Source organism: Mytilus galloprovincialis, chromosome 9, assembly GCF_965363235.1.
Source record: "Mytilus galloprovincialis chromosome 9, xbMytGall1.hap1.1, whole genome shotgun sequence".
Lineage (NCBI taxonomy): Eukaryota > Metazoa > Mollusca > Bivalvia > Mytilida > Mytilidae > Mytilus > Mytilus galloprovincialis.
Window position 1 is genome coordinate 49920653 of NC_134846.1, and position 12593 is coordinate 49933245.

At 33.2% G+C, this 12593-nt stretch overlaps 1 long non-coding RNA gene across 1 annotated transcript; it reads right to left on the bottom strand.

The window, feature by feature from the left end:
• Window positions 1-265: 265 nt before the first annotated feature.
• LOC143046947 (uncharacterized) lies at window positions 266-9902 on the bottom strand. The gene is made up of 6 exons (XR_012969324.1): window positions 9739-9902; window positions 8397-8469; window positions 3922-4062; window positions 2883-2999; window positions 2138-2263; window positions 266-747 (listed from the first exon to the last, which is right to left on the bottom strand). It is a non-coding gene; the product is annotated as an uncharacterized LOC143046947 (long non-coding RNA).
• Between the last annotated feature and the right edge of the window lie 2691 nt (window positions 9903-12593).

Consider the following 12593-nt stretch of genomic DNA (forward strand, 5'->3'; position numbering starts at 1 on the left):
AAAATAAATAACACTCCATACCTATTCTGCGTCCAACATGTGCAAAACGCTTTGAACATTTTATAAAAGCATTCAAAATTTAAATTAAACAACTTGCTTTGTAAGTCACTGAATTACGTAAACTACTGAATATCAAGTTTCATTTCAAGTTCAACCTGAAATAACAAACGGGACGTAATTGTGGCGAGTTTTAAAACATCGTCATCAATGGAAATCCCTTTTTTCAAATATATTTGTTGTTTGAACCATCAATTCTTATTTAGACTTTCCTCGGCATATCAACAATGTTATTCCAACATAAATATATCAAAGTTACGAAAAACAACACAATTAAACAACATGTTTTAAACATCGTTTCGTAATTGATCAAACGTCTATAATTATGGTGTTAAAAATGTCTTTACCATTAAAAATGTGATGAAAATGACAGCAGCTTTTCGGAATTAATCTGCTGTTATTTTGCCATTTTTAGAAACACAATAGAGGACGAATATTTACGTATTACCTAATAAAACGAAATGTTAAAACTGCATATTGTTTGATCAGAGGCGCTCATATTTTGTTCCACTTTTATAATTCGTTGCAAATAACAATGTTTACTAAACTATAGAAGTATATCTTCTTCGAGTCACACACAAGAATGGTCATTCTACACTAGAAGCTATTTTATAACTTCCAAGTATGCGAGCATAAAGCACATCAATATGGTTGAGATCTCTGCTACAGCCATGGTTACCGCTGAAAAACCTAGAAACATCAAAATTGTAAGCATTTTAGGGTAAATATACAACGCAGTACAGAGTACAAAAATTAAATACTGTAAATGCATGCTTCCCAGAAATAATCAGTTAAATCATAATACAAAATGAAAGAACACTATGTTGAATTTTGTGCAAATATATTATATTATATTATATATATATATGGCAAATATTTGTCTTTAGCAACATCACAAGTGGCAATAATGCAGCAAAATAAGTGTTCATAATTCGTTGTATTACACTACCCTAGAGGTATGCGTAGCAGGACGTTCACGTACCCTACATGTACAAGTAACAATTTGTTTAAGTACCATGGAGGTACACGTAACGGTTTGTTAGTGGAGCTAACAGCAATAGAAAACCTGTCATTACTTTCCCTGAATAATGGATTATCTGTGTCAACATCATTTCACTTTCCAATCAATTTCCGCCTAACAAGTGTCTATGTTCAAAACCTGTATTAGTTACAGAAAAATATAGGATAGAGTAAACGAATAACCTCGAAATGACTGATGATAACTTTTCGTCACTAACGGGATTTGCATACAACCCCGCTCTAACTTAGGCATTACAATTTAGTTTTACATTATTTAAAATTTACTTCAATTGTATTGTTTCACTGCGGATAGGGAAAGACCATCAAACCATATTTGTATACCCTAGAGGATCCCTAGGGGTAGGATTGTGTTCTGAAAGCATAGAATAATTCCCTTATAGGAGAGGGGACAGTAAGGCATTATTAGTGCAAATATTGAAAAGTTAACATAATCATGATAATCATCCATACATGTGTTACAACTACACTAAGGTATAAAGTGTTCAGAAAATAAAGACTAATTTCAGATTTACTAGTTTCAATGGCAAAAAAAACGTGACAAAAATTGAATATTTGAAAAAAATTGCAACGAAATTATAACTTTATATTTAGTGAAAATAGTTAATATAGATAGTTCGCGCAAGATGTCTCTACTCAGGAAATAAAGAAGGAAAAACATAAACTATGTTTTACGAAAATGGTGCACATCACCAGGTAAGTGAGACGTCAAAAAATAAAGAAATTCTGTAATTGACTGGTCTTGATTTTATGCATTATGAATCATGAAGTGCAAAATTGAAATAATTCTCGAAAACTTCATTATCTCGGACCAAAACCTGACCTTCATGTCTCAGTTACTTTGTACTATAGAACCTAATTTGTTTGCAAGCTATATTTTTACTCAAGTGAGACATGATATAAGTCACTATAAAGGCAACAGTAGTATACACCTGTTCGAAATTCATAAATCGATAGAAAAAAAAACAAATCCGGGTTACAAACTAAAACTGAGGGAAACGCATAACAACGACATAACAGGAACACAACATATTGTACTTACAACTCGTAGTGGATGACTTGAAATTTTCGCCACAAACACAAAAACCGTTGCTGCTTTGATTGCAATAGGCGTTGTTTACACATGAAGAATTACCTATGCTGCCACACTTTTTGTTGGGAAGAATTCCTACAATGCATAAAAAAAGCACGCATTTACTGTTTGATAAATATCGATACTTTGACAAAAAAATATATTTAATTAATTTAGAGCTATTTAAAAGTCAAAATCCCTTTTGATATTTTTTTGTTCTTTTGTTTCTTGAACCCTATGAGAATATAGATAGAAGGAAACATATTGGCTTTACCTATTTTCTTTTACTTAAGGAATATTGATAAATGTTTTTTTGTTTGTTATACAAATGCTACAGACCATAAATTGTTGTTTTAGATTTACATATTTTACAAAAAGAGGTTATCTATAAATATCCTTTATGTTTCATCAAAGATATCTTTGTGATTCTTACATAACTTGAAAAGGATCAATCAATCAGAAAGTGTTCCTAAATCGTATTAAAACCTCTACCTAAATGTGTCGTTTGATTAGGTGCCAGGTAAACTTTTCACAAAGCAATCTAATAATGTATAGTCTCGGATTACGTTAACATCATCAAATGAAGCAAAGGTGTTCCTGGGAGACATTTCAAAATATTTCATTCAACCAAAGGCATACAAAATTGCGATGTTTCGGTTTATTATCCAATAAATTCACAGCACTTTATCGTACTTAAGAGGGAAACAATACTTACGAGGTTTACATGTAGTGTCAAGGAAATGAGAATTGATGCATTTACAAGAAGTGAGGCACATAGTGTTTGCATCTTTGCAGTTCGAAGTTGCATTGCATTTGTCCCCTAATGCAAGTTCTGTGACAAATGAAACATACTATAGAAATTACATCACCACACAAAGGATAATTTTATCAAATTTTATCAAAGAGTGGCAATTTACCTTTGAATCCTTCATAAGTAATGTACAATGAAAAAAAAAATGATTATTTGCATGAAGATGTAAAAACTAATATAACCATTAATAAAATAATATAAACTTATTGTTCAAACTTAAAATAATCTTTTGTTAATGTTCCGTTTTCTATAGAGTGCATTTCTGTTAATATAGACAATGCAATTTCCCATAGGTAAACCTTTTACGACTAAAACTGTATCACTTTTAGCATGACGTTTCAAAAAAAATTATATCTTAGAATGGAACAAAATTAGGAATGGAAATGGAGACTGTTTCAAAGAGACAACAACCAGACTAAAGAACAAAAACAGCCGAAGGCCACCAAGGGGTCTTCATCACTGCGAGACAATCCCGCACCCGGAGGCTTACCCAGCTGGCCCCGAAACAAATAAATGTGTACTAGTTCAGAGATAATGAACGTAAAGATCATATGCAATACTATTTTTTATGGTCAAAACATAGGAGTGTGCGGCATATTTTCAACATGTATATGCCCCGAACTTCAAAGATTTTCAGCATGTACTTAAACTATTTACTCCCCTACCTTCACTATTGGTCTCCCTTAGAATTCAAAGCTGCATTATATTTTGTTTTATTTATATTGGTAATATTCTGGCGTTACATTTGTATGTCTGGGAACCAGTATGTTAACAATACAATGTATCTATGAATATTATATATCTCCCCAAAAGAGTCGTGGTTAGTGAAACAGCTGTATTTACAAAGTGCAACTTCTAATCAAGTAAGTTGTTATATTATTGCAATATAGTTTTTCCTTGTAAAAGTAACTGCAAACAAGTTTAAACATTAACATTTACTTACTGTCCACACATGTCTTACTGTCTAGTGTGTAGTGTGTAGCTAAACATTGACATTTCTTTGCGGTATTGCATTCTGAATGTGGGATACTTGTTGAACAGGTGCTGTCATTGTCACAATCTCCTCCAAGCTTAACGACAGCACCTATTAGTATAATCAAATGAAGAAAAAGGGTAAATTATATTACAGAAGCTCAGTTCTTTTGTTCAGTAGAACTATATCTTACAATTTAATTTGCCTTTCATTGCATATAATTAGTTTTATCACAATGCTGTCGATCGCTGAATAAAATGTCATGAATATTTTTCCTCTTGTTCCTCTTTTCTTTATTCACTATCACACAAGTTTGTAGCATATTACTCTTGCTAAATTGTTTTTTGCTGTTCATAGCGATGTAATTGATAACAAATCTAGCTTGAGTGATCAATTGAATATACAACACAATTTAAATAAAACAACATACAGTGTTTGTCTGTGGCTAGGATGCCGGTTTAAGGCGATTTTAACTATTTAGTTGTGTTTTTTTTACATAAGGAAGTTCGCTCATCGTGTTTTTGAATTTTTGCCAGATATTAGGAATTCTCTTGTTTTATCCATGTAGTACCGTTAAAAGAAATTGCTCATTAACCCCTACTTTTCTTTCCATTATTTGATTAAACATAGTTTAAAATATCTTCTGTGATAATCTTATAAAATCCTTGTTTATTTTTTATCGGGTTTGAAAAAAAAGGTGTCAATGTTACATGAAAAGTTAATAGAGAATTATTTCCCGCCTAATTTTCAATGGCTTATATTTTGAAAACGAGCACACTGACCCATACTTTTATTTTGCTGTTTTTCGTTTCTTAATTTATATACTATCAATATATAATAGTCTTTTTAAAAGCTTGTTATTTTGAAACAGAGTAGCGAACATCCTTAAGTCTTGGATTTTAAAACATGCATTTAAAGCAGTTCACAAAAAAAAATATCTTTATGAATATTTAATACGTAAATATGAGTAAGTGTGAAGTAATACGTTTATAAGGACGCCAATATGGACAAGGCATTGGCTCATATGAACAACAACTTTTTCCAAAACAAATGAGTTGCATCACAAAAACTACTTAGAAAACAAAAGTATATAAACCAGAAAGTTTGGATAAATATATAATGAGACAAAAAGATATATGTGAAGTAGTCTATAAATAAATCCAAAACGGCAAATGTCAATTGTCTCCTTGTATGACGTATTGTCTTTAAACGATGATTTGTATCCATATTTGTCGGAGGTGTTTCTATCATCTTAAAAGCTTAAAAAAGGTTATATTTCCCTTAAAAGATAATTTATCTATCCATTTTGGCAACGGCGGTAATTGTCTTCAAAACAATAATAGATATCAAACATAAAAAAATGATTACCGTTATAAACAACCTATGACTGTACATTTTGTATGTAATGTTCAATATCATTTGTATTTGTAAGAATCGACACTTATTTACTACACTACAATCAAGACGATAGTTTTGTAGTAACTCTGAAAGCTAGTCTTCTGCGTTTTAAAAACAAGATGCATTTGATTAAGGCGGATATTTTTTTTCATATGGCTCAATTACTTCAAATGGTCTATGTCAGATTTTTCTAACATTTGGCATACTACTTTTACTCGTCAAACTACAACTGAAAATCCAAAAAAATAATGCATTTATCTCTTTTATTATCTGATTCCGCAGTCCCACTAGGCCACGATCTCACTACGATCGGTGAAAAAAATTAAACTTTTGAAGATCGTAATGCGATCGTGCAGATCGTAGTAAGGTCGTTGTATAGTCGTGGTGAGGTCTTCATGATCGTGATAAATGTGGCCAACTTTGAACATCCGTGAACCAATTGTGGTGCGGTCGTGGTGAAATCAGATCGGTGAAGATGCGTAGTGAGAGCGCAGTAAGGTCGTGGAAAGATCGCAAAGGTCGCTGTACCATCGTAGCGACAGCGTAGCCAAAGCGCGATTCTAGTCAGGGAGACTGTGCAACGATCTCATAGCGACTTTACTACGATCTCACTACGACCATCACGTTCTTACCGCGACCAAAACACGCTTCCACGACGCCTATACCACGTTTATACCACGCTTATACCACGCTTTTCAAGACTATAGTACGATTTTAGTACGCCCATGCCGTCCTCCTCACGCTGTTCTTACGTTCATACTACGATCCTCTCGCTCATGCTTATTGTCATTGTCATAAGATATTTATAAAAGCTCTCCAGCTTTTGTTTGTATGTAATTTGGATCTCTTGTCCTTTATCGCCAAGGGCTCAATCAATCTTGACACATTTATGTCATCCCTACTACCGTTCTCTAAAGCGTCGTCATTTAATCTTGATAGACCAGAAATAAGTTGTGATTCAGGTTGGATTGGTCGGTCCGACATATATCTTCTGGTTAAAGATGTGTTACTAACAGATCTCCCTCGGCCTCTACCTCTACTCTTACCCTTCCTTAGATTTTGGTAGCATGACTGCGTTGTTTCTGAAAAACTCTACCCATCAATGAAAAATAGATGGACTTATACAGTATTTATATGGAACACGATATTGACGTAATTGTTGGGAGCGTAGAAGGATTGCGGTATGAACGTGTTATGATCGTAGTATGGTCGTGGTAAGAGCGTGCTTTAATCGCATTGGAAGCGTGGTAAGATCGTGTTATAATCGGATACATCGTGGTATGGTCGTAGTGAGGACGTGATGAGCGTAGAAAGATCTTGATAATCGTAGTGAGGTTGTATAATAAGCGTGGTGAGGACGTGGTTTAATCGTAGCGGGATCGTTGTAGATGCGTTAATGAGGACGTAGTAGCAACGTGATTGAAACGAAAATATATTTTCATGCCGCTCATACTGCGAGCTCATCATGATCTAAAATTATTTCAGATCGCGGTGAGCACGGTGCGATCGGGGTCTAGTGGGACTTGGGTTTGAAATACTACTGATTGAACTCATTCAAACTAGGTGAACATTTGTAAAGAAAGCACTTCTAACCGTCGAAAGATCTACTTAAATTTGTCTCAAAAAACCTCAAATCTATATTTTTTCTATAAAATGAATACATGTTGCTTATACAATAATTTCCGTTTTAATAATATGTTTTTTGAATGATCACGAATTTTTTTTGAACTGAGTTTTACTGTGCGTATTGCTGGGTGTTTGTTTATTTCTACATTGACTAGATGTAAAGGGGGTGAGTTGAGATCTCACAAAAGAATGTTTAACCCCGCAGTATTTTTGCGTCTGTCCCAATTCCGGATTCTCTGCCCTTTGTAAGTATCGATTTTCAATTTCAGTTCTTTCATTTGTTTTAAAGTTTAGCATGACGCCATCATCACTGAACTAGTAAACATTCTTGAAAAAGGGCCAGCTGAATGACACCTCTGCTTGCAGGATTTTCACGCTGTGTTGAAGACTCATTGGTTGCCTTGTTTTATTGACCTATTTGTTTGAAGTACTAAATCTGTATCAACGAATTGTTTACATAAAGATTTAACACATTTTGAACAAGTTTGCACGTTTTCAATTTTACTTTTACTTTGTTAAGCGGCCAACGGACGGATGCTCATTTCCAAATTTCCGCTTTTTTGTTATTTTTTTCTCACATCCAACTTTTCCATTTCTTTGATATAGATCCTATTTTCCCTGTGTCTGCACTATACGTTGTACAGTATAAAATATGTATGCAGAAAACATTTTAGAGGAAATATTCGTTGCTTCGCGCTTGTTTGTTGTTCTTTCATGAGACTACTATATACAGCAAATACATTTTAAAGACATAAATGCCTATTTTTCACTGGCTGTTCTTTTAAAGTTTCCTTCCAAATTACGATTCATTAGCATTAATCTGATCATGTTTTAATCTTTTTAATTCAAATATTCAGGAATGGAGTTTCCTAATGAAACTTTTCGATGCACCAAAATCTGAGTTTCACTTGTACTCGAATTTTCTACACCTATAGATGCTATTAATCACCAATTATGATACTATATGTATTCTCTGATGCATGCAAATCGCAATCATTTATTTCTGGATTTGAAAAACAGACTCGAATGGAACGCGAATAATTCTAATATAATAAACAGTATATTTTAACTAAAGATATTCAAATGCAGTTCAAACACATCTGATTTTTACATCTATAAAAATCTAAATTCGATAGTCTGTGATATGTTTCACAAAAACATCTTAAGACTAAAGATGATCGTAAGTCATAAGCAATTCAGTATACTTACGACCAGTTTTAGTCGTAATCTTTTTTTGTGAAACCTATCAAACAAATATTTACAGGTTGTGTTATAAATCTACTTTCATATTCCCTTTAAATTTATTTAATTTCCAATGAAATATGAGCTACATTACGCGCTATAAACCGTCTCAATTCTACATTTTCTCCGATATCCGTCTTTTAGGACATTAAATCAAAAATGAATCTTTAAAAACCTACCTAATGCGACTGCATAACTTAAGTAAAATGAAACCAATGGTAGCAAAAGAAGAGGTCTAGAAGAAAAAGAAACCTGGAAAATAAAAATAAAATGAACATTGTAGATGTTTTTATACCATGTGTAATGTGTTAATTGATAGAAAAATGTTTTAATTTTAGCTCGTCGTTTTAGTCACTGATATAAGACGTACGTATGCTGTCGTCGAATTACGGCAGAAGAGTAGTCCAAAAAGTAAATAGTTTTCGTTCTTTCAAAAATTTAAATTCATTAAACTTTAATTTTAATTCAGAATTAAATGCCTCTTTTTTAAATTCTATTTTCTTTTATTATACACAAGATGCAGTCAATTCTAATAATTACAGTTTTTATTCTACAGCCATGAAATTACGAATTATATAAAGTTCATGTGTTTATTTTCGTATGTATCGTTGTGATGCTAACATTGTAAGCACGTGTTATCTTAAAAGATGCAATTGTTTTAGAAATACAATTTAATTTTGGAATGGCTCGCGATTGGTTCAAGTTGATATACATGAAACATACATCATTACATGTATTGGAATCATTACAGACTGCGTAGAAGATCTTACTATTTTGTAAATATGTAGATGAAATCCTAAAACATGAATTAGTTCTTATATTCTATCAATAAAAGAGATTCTTGGTAATTTTTGTTTGACATCCTCCTTAAAGCGACAATATTGGTTTACCTTTTACAAAAAAGTAAAATAAAAAAAATACAGAAATCCGAGTTAAATTCACAACGGAAAGTCCATAATTAAATGACAAAATCAAAAGCTGAAACACATCAATCTAATGGATCACAACTGTCATATTCCTGATTTTGTACATACATTTTCTAACGTAGAAAATGGTGGATTAAACATGATGTTGTGGATAACTCAACCTCTCACTTGTATGACAGTCGTATAAAATTCCATTATATTGACAATGCTGTGTTAACAAAACAATCAAAAGTCTTTAAAAAAAAATGATTGTACAATTAAAGTATCAAGGGTATGTTTATGCAAAACACATTATTTATCAAATATATCAAGAGTACATACAGGTGGAGCTGTCATTTGATTTTATAATAAACATAACATTGCAAAACATCAAATTTAAGATACATGAATCACCCCGACTATTAAATTAAAAAAGTATCACGCATTATGTATCTATCAGAATGAAGCGCAACATTGTACATACTAATTTATTCAGAAAACTGTACGAATATGTAGCAGCTAAATTGAAGACTAATTGATGAAATAGTATATCACCCGACCGATACTTAATGTTATAAAACATAAATATTACGACAATGCTAAACAGTGTACTTACCATGACAGTTCAGATAGATCTACAATTTCACAATCAGAAACAGTTATGCAGAAGCTCAGTTTTTATATGTCCCCTTATCAACAGAAAAAGCAGGTGATATTGTCTCCAAGGAAATATCCTTCGCAGTTATTTACACAACTTATGAAATTCTCTAACATCAAGTTCAATTGGTATAATTTATTTTACAGATCTAACCATAGTTTTTCAAGTTCCGTCTCATGATAAACGCAAAATCATTGTTGAATAAATATTATTCATATAGGGATATAGAGGAAAGGAGGATTGACCTGAGCACAATTGAACTCTTTTGTGACGAAGCGAAAAATGGTACATCAAACTTACTGTTAAAGAAAAATCGACCTCTGCTTACAGATACGAATGACAAGAGAGATGATAAACAATTTGACAAAATTGGATTTCGCATGTACAAAAACTGTTTGTCAGTTTTTCGATCAAGCCCCTTTCCAAAATAGAAGATAGTATACATATATATAGATACATCACAGCACTTATCATATAAAGATGGAAACACTTATACCATATTATAGATACGACGTACTTGAAGCTAGATTCACACTGCCGATCAGATCAACTTGATGAAGCCCGATCAAGCCAAATTACGTGATCGGGAGACAGGTCTGACTCAATCGACAAGCATGTTCGGGATAGTCTACCATGCTCGTCATCCATCTGACTTTCTACCCGAGAGTTTTTGACATGGAAAAAGCATTCGAGTAAGGATCGAGAAGCAAGTCACTCGAGAAGAGATCGAGAATTCGTCAAGTAGCAGTCTAATTGATCGAGAAAGGATCGTGTAGAGATCGAGTTTGGTCGGAATACAAAAGTTTTACCGATCAGTACTAGATCATTTCGACCTTTGCTCGACTAATGTCCGATCATTTCCAGATTAACTCGACCAATGCCCGATCGCTTCCAGATCACTGCAACTTGTATATTTATTTTATCCTAGACCAACTCGACCAATACCCGATCCCTTCGCGACCACATTTGACCACTCTTCGATCTCTACTCGGCCATACACGAGAACACATGACTGCTACACGATTCTCTAAAAAAAGTGTGTGCAGATCTGATTAACTCTCAAAACTCTGCTTCCGCAAATAGTTATCAAAGGTACCAGGATTATAATTTTGTACGCCAGACGCGCGTTTCGTCTACATAATACTCATCAGTGACGCTCATATCAAAATATTTATAAAGCCAAACAAGTACAAAGTTAAAGAGCATTGATGATCCAAAAATTCCGAAAAGTTGTGCCAAATACGGCTAAGGTAATCTTTGCCTGGAATAAGAAAATCCTTAGTTTTAAGCAACCTTATTTTTAACTGTACAACAATTCCTCCATGTACAGTACGTGTGTTTACTTTTGCAAGGAGAGGTTACATTTTAAAAGAGAGGCAAAAGACACCAAAGGAACAATCAAACTCAAAGGTCGAAAACAAACTGACATATCCATAGCGAAAAACGGTAACCGACGAGAAGACAAACAGCAGTCCACATAACATAGAAAAATAAAAACTTAGCAACACTTAACCCAACAAAACCTGGGATGATCTCAGATGTGTGCAATTTTGGCACCGGCGGACTTTTCAAATATTAAAGTAATTGTACAATAATATTCATTGTTAGACTGCTGATAACTAAGTTATCTTTCAAAGTTGGTTTATAAGAACATCAAGATTATATTTTACCTGTTTTATTGGCTATTTTCTGTTTTGTCTCCGTATTTTCCGTTTGTACAGAAATGTTTGTAATATCAAAAAAGAAGATGTGGTACAATTGCCGATAAGACAGCTCTTCACATAACACCAAATGACACCGAAATTATCAATAACAACTATAGGTCACCTTACAGTCATTTTTTTTTCATTCAAACTTTATGACGTAATTTCACACAAAAATGAGACGAAAGACAAATATGTTTTATTTGGTTCGAATTTCTTTCTAGCAGTAACGATACAAACTGTTCAGCGAGCATACCTTTTGATCATTTGTTTCTAACATACTTTTGCAAGTTTGCATAGACTTTGACAAACTATACACTGGCTGCAAATGCTTCTACAGTTTGTCGTTTGTCGTTTGTTAGTTCAAACGATGCATTTCTTTAACATTAAATCAATTATCTAAACGTGTTCTTGCATGTCATAACTCAAAACATTGTCTAAAATTACTCAAAATGTCAATCCCCTCTAACCAAACGATGCATTTGTTTCTACTTCTGTAACGTTTAACAAACTATAACAAACGGCACATAACATTAACCAAAGTTTGGTCAGAAAGAAATGCACTCTTGGTCTCTTGATAGATATATGTCAAGTTATAAACTGTGTCAGAAAAGGTATTACTCCGGGGGATTGAAATTCTACTTTGGGTCAAATTTTAGGGAAATATGTGACATCTTTGCCCTCTTTTTGCCCTCTTTTTTTAGCAAATACATACAGCTGGTTGCCATTCGTCAAAACGAAAATAAATATCTTTAACCATTTAACTACTGCATATCAAATCTATGAAAAACAAGAATGTGTCCCCAGTACACAGATGCCCCACTCGCACTATCATTTTCTATGTTCAGTGGACCGTGAAATTGGGATCAGAACTCAAAGATCATATCAAAAGGAACATGTATACTAAGTTTTAGGTTGATTGGACTTCAACTTCATCAAAAACTACCTCGACCAAAAACTTTAACCTGAAACTGGACGACTATCATTTCTATGATCAGTGGACCTTGAAATTGGGGTCAGAACTCTAGTTTGACATTAAAATTAGAAAGATCATATCATAAGTGACATAAATACTAAGTTTCAGGTTGATAGGACTTCAACTTCATCAAA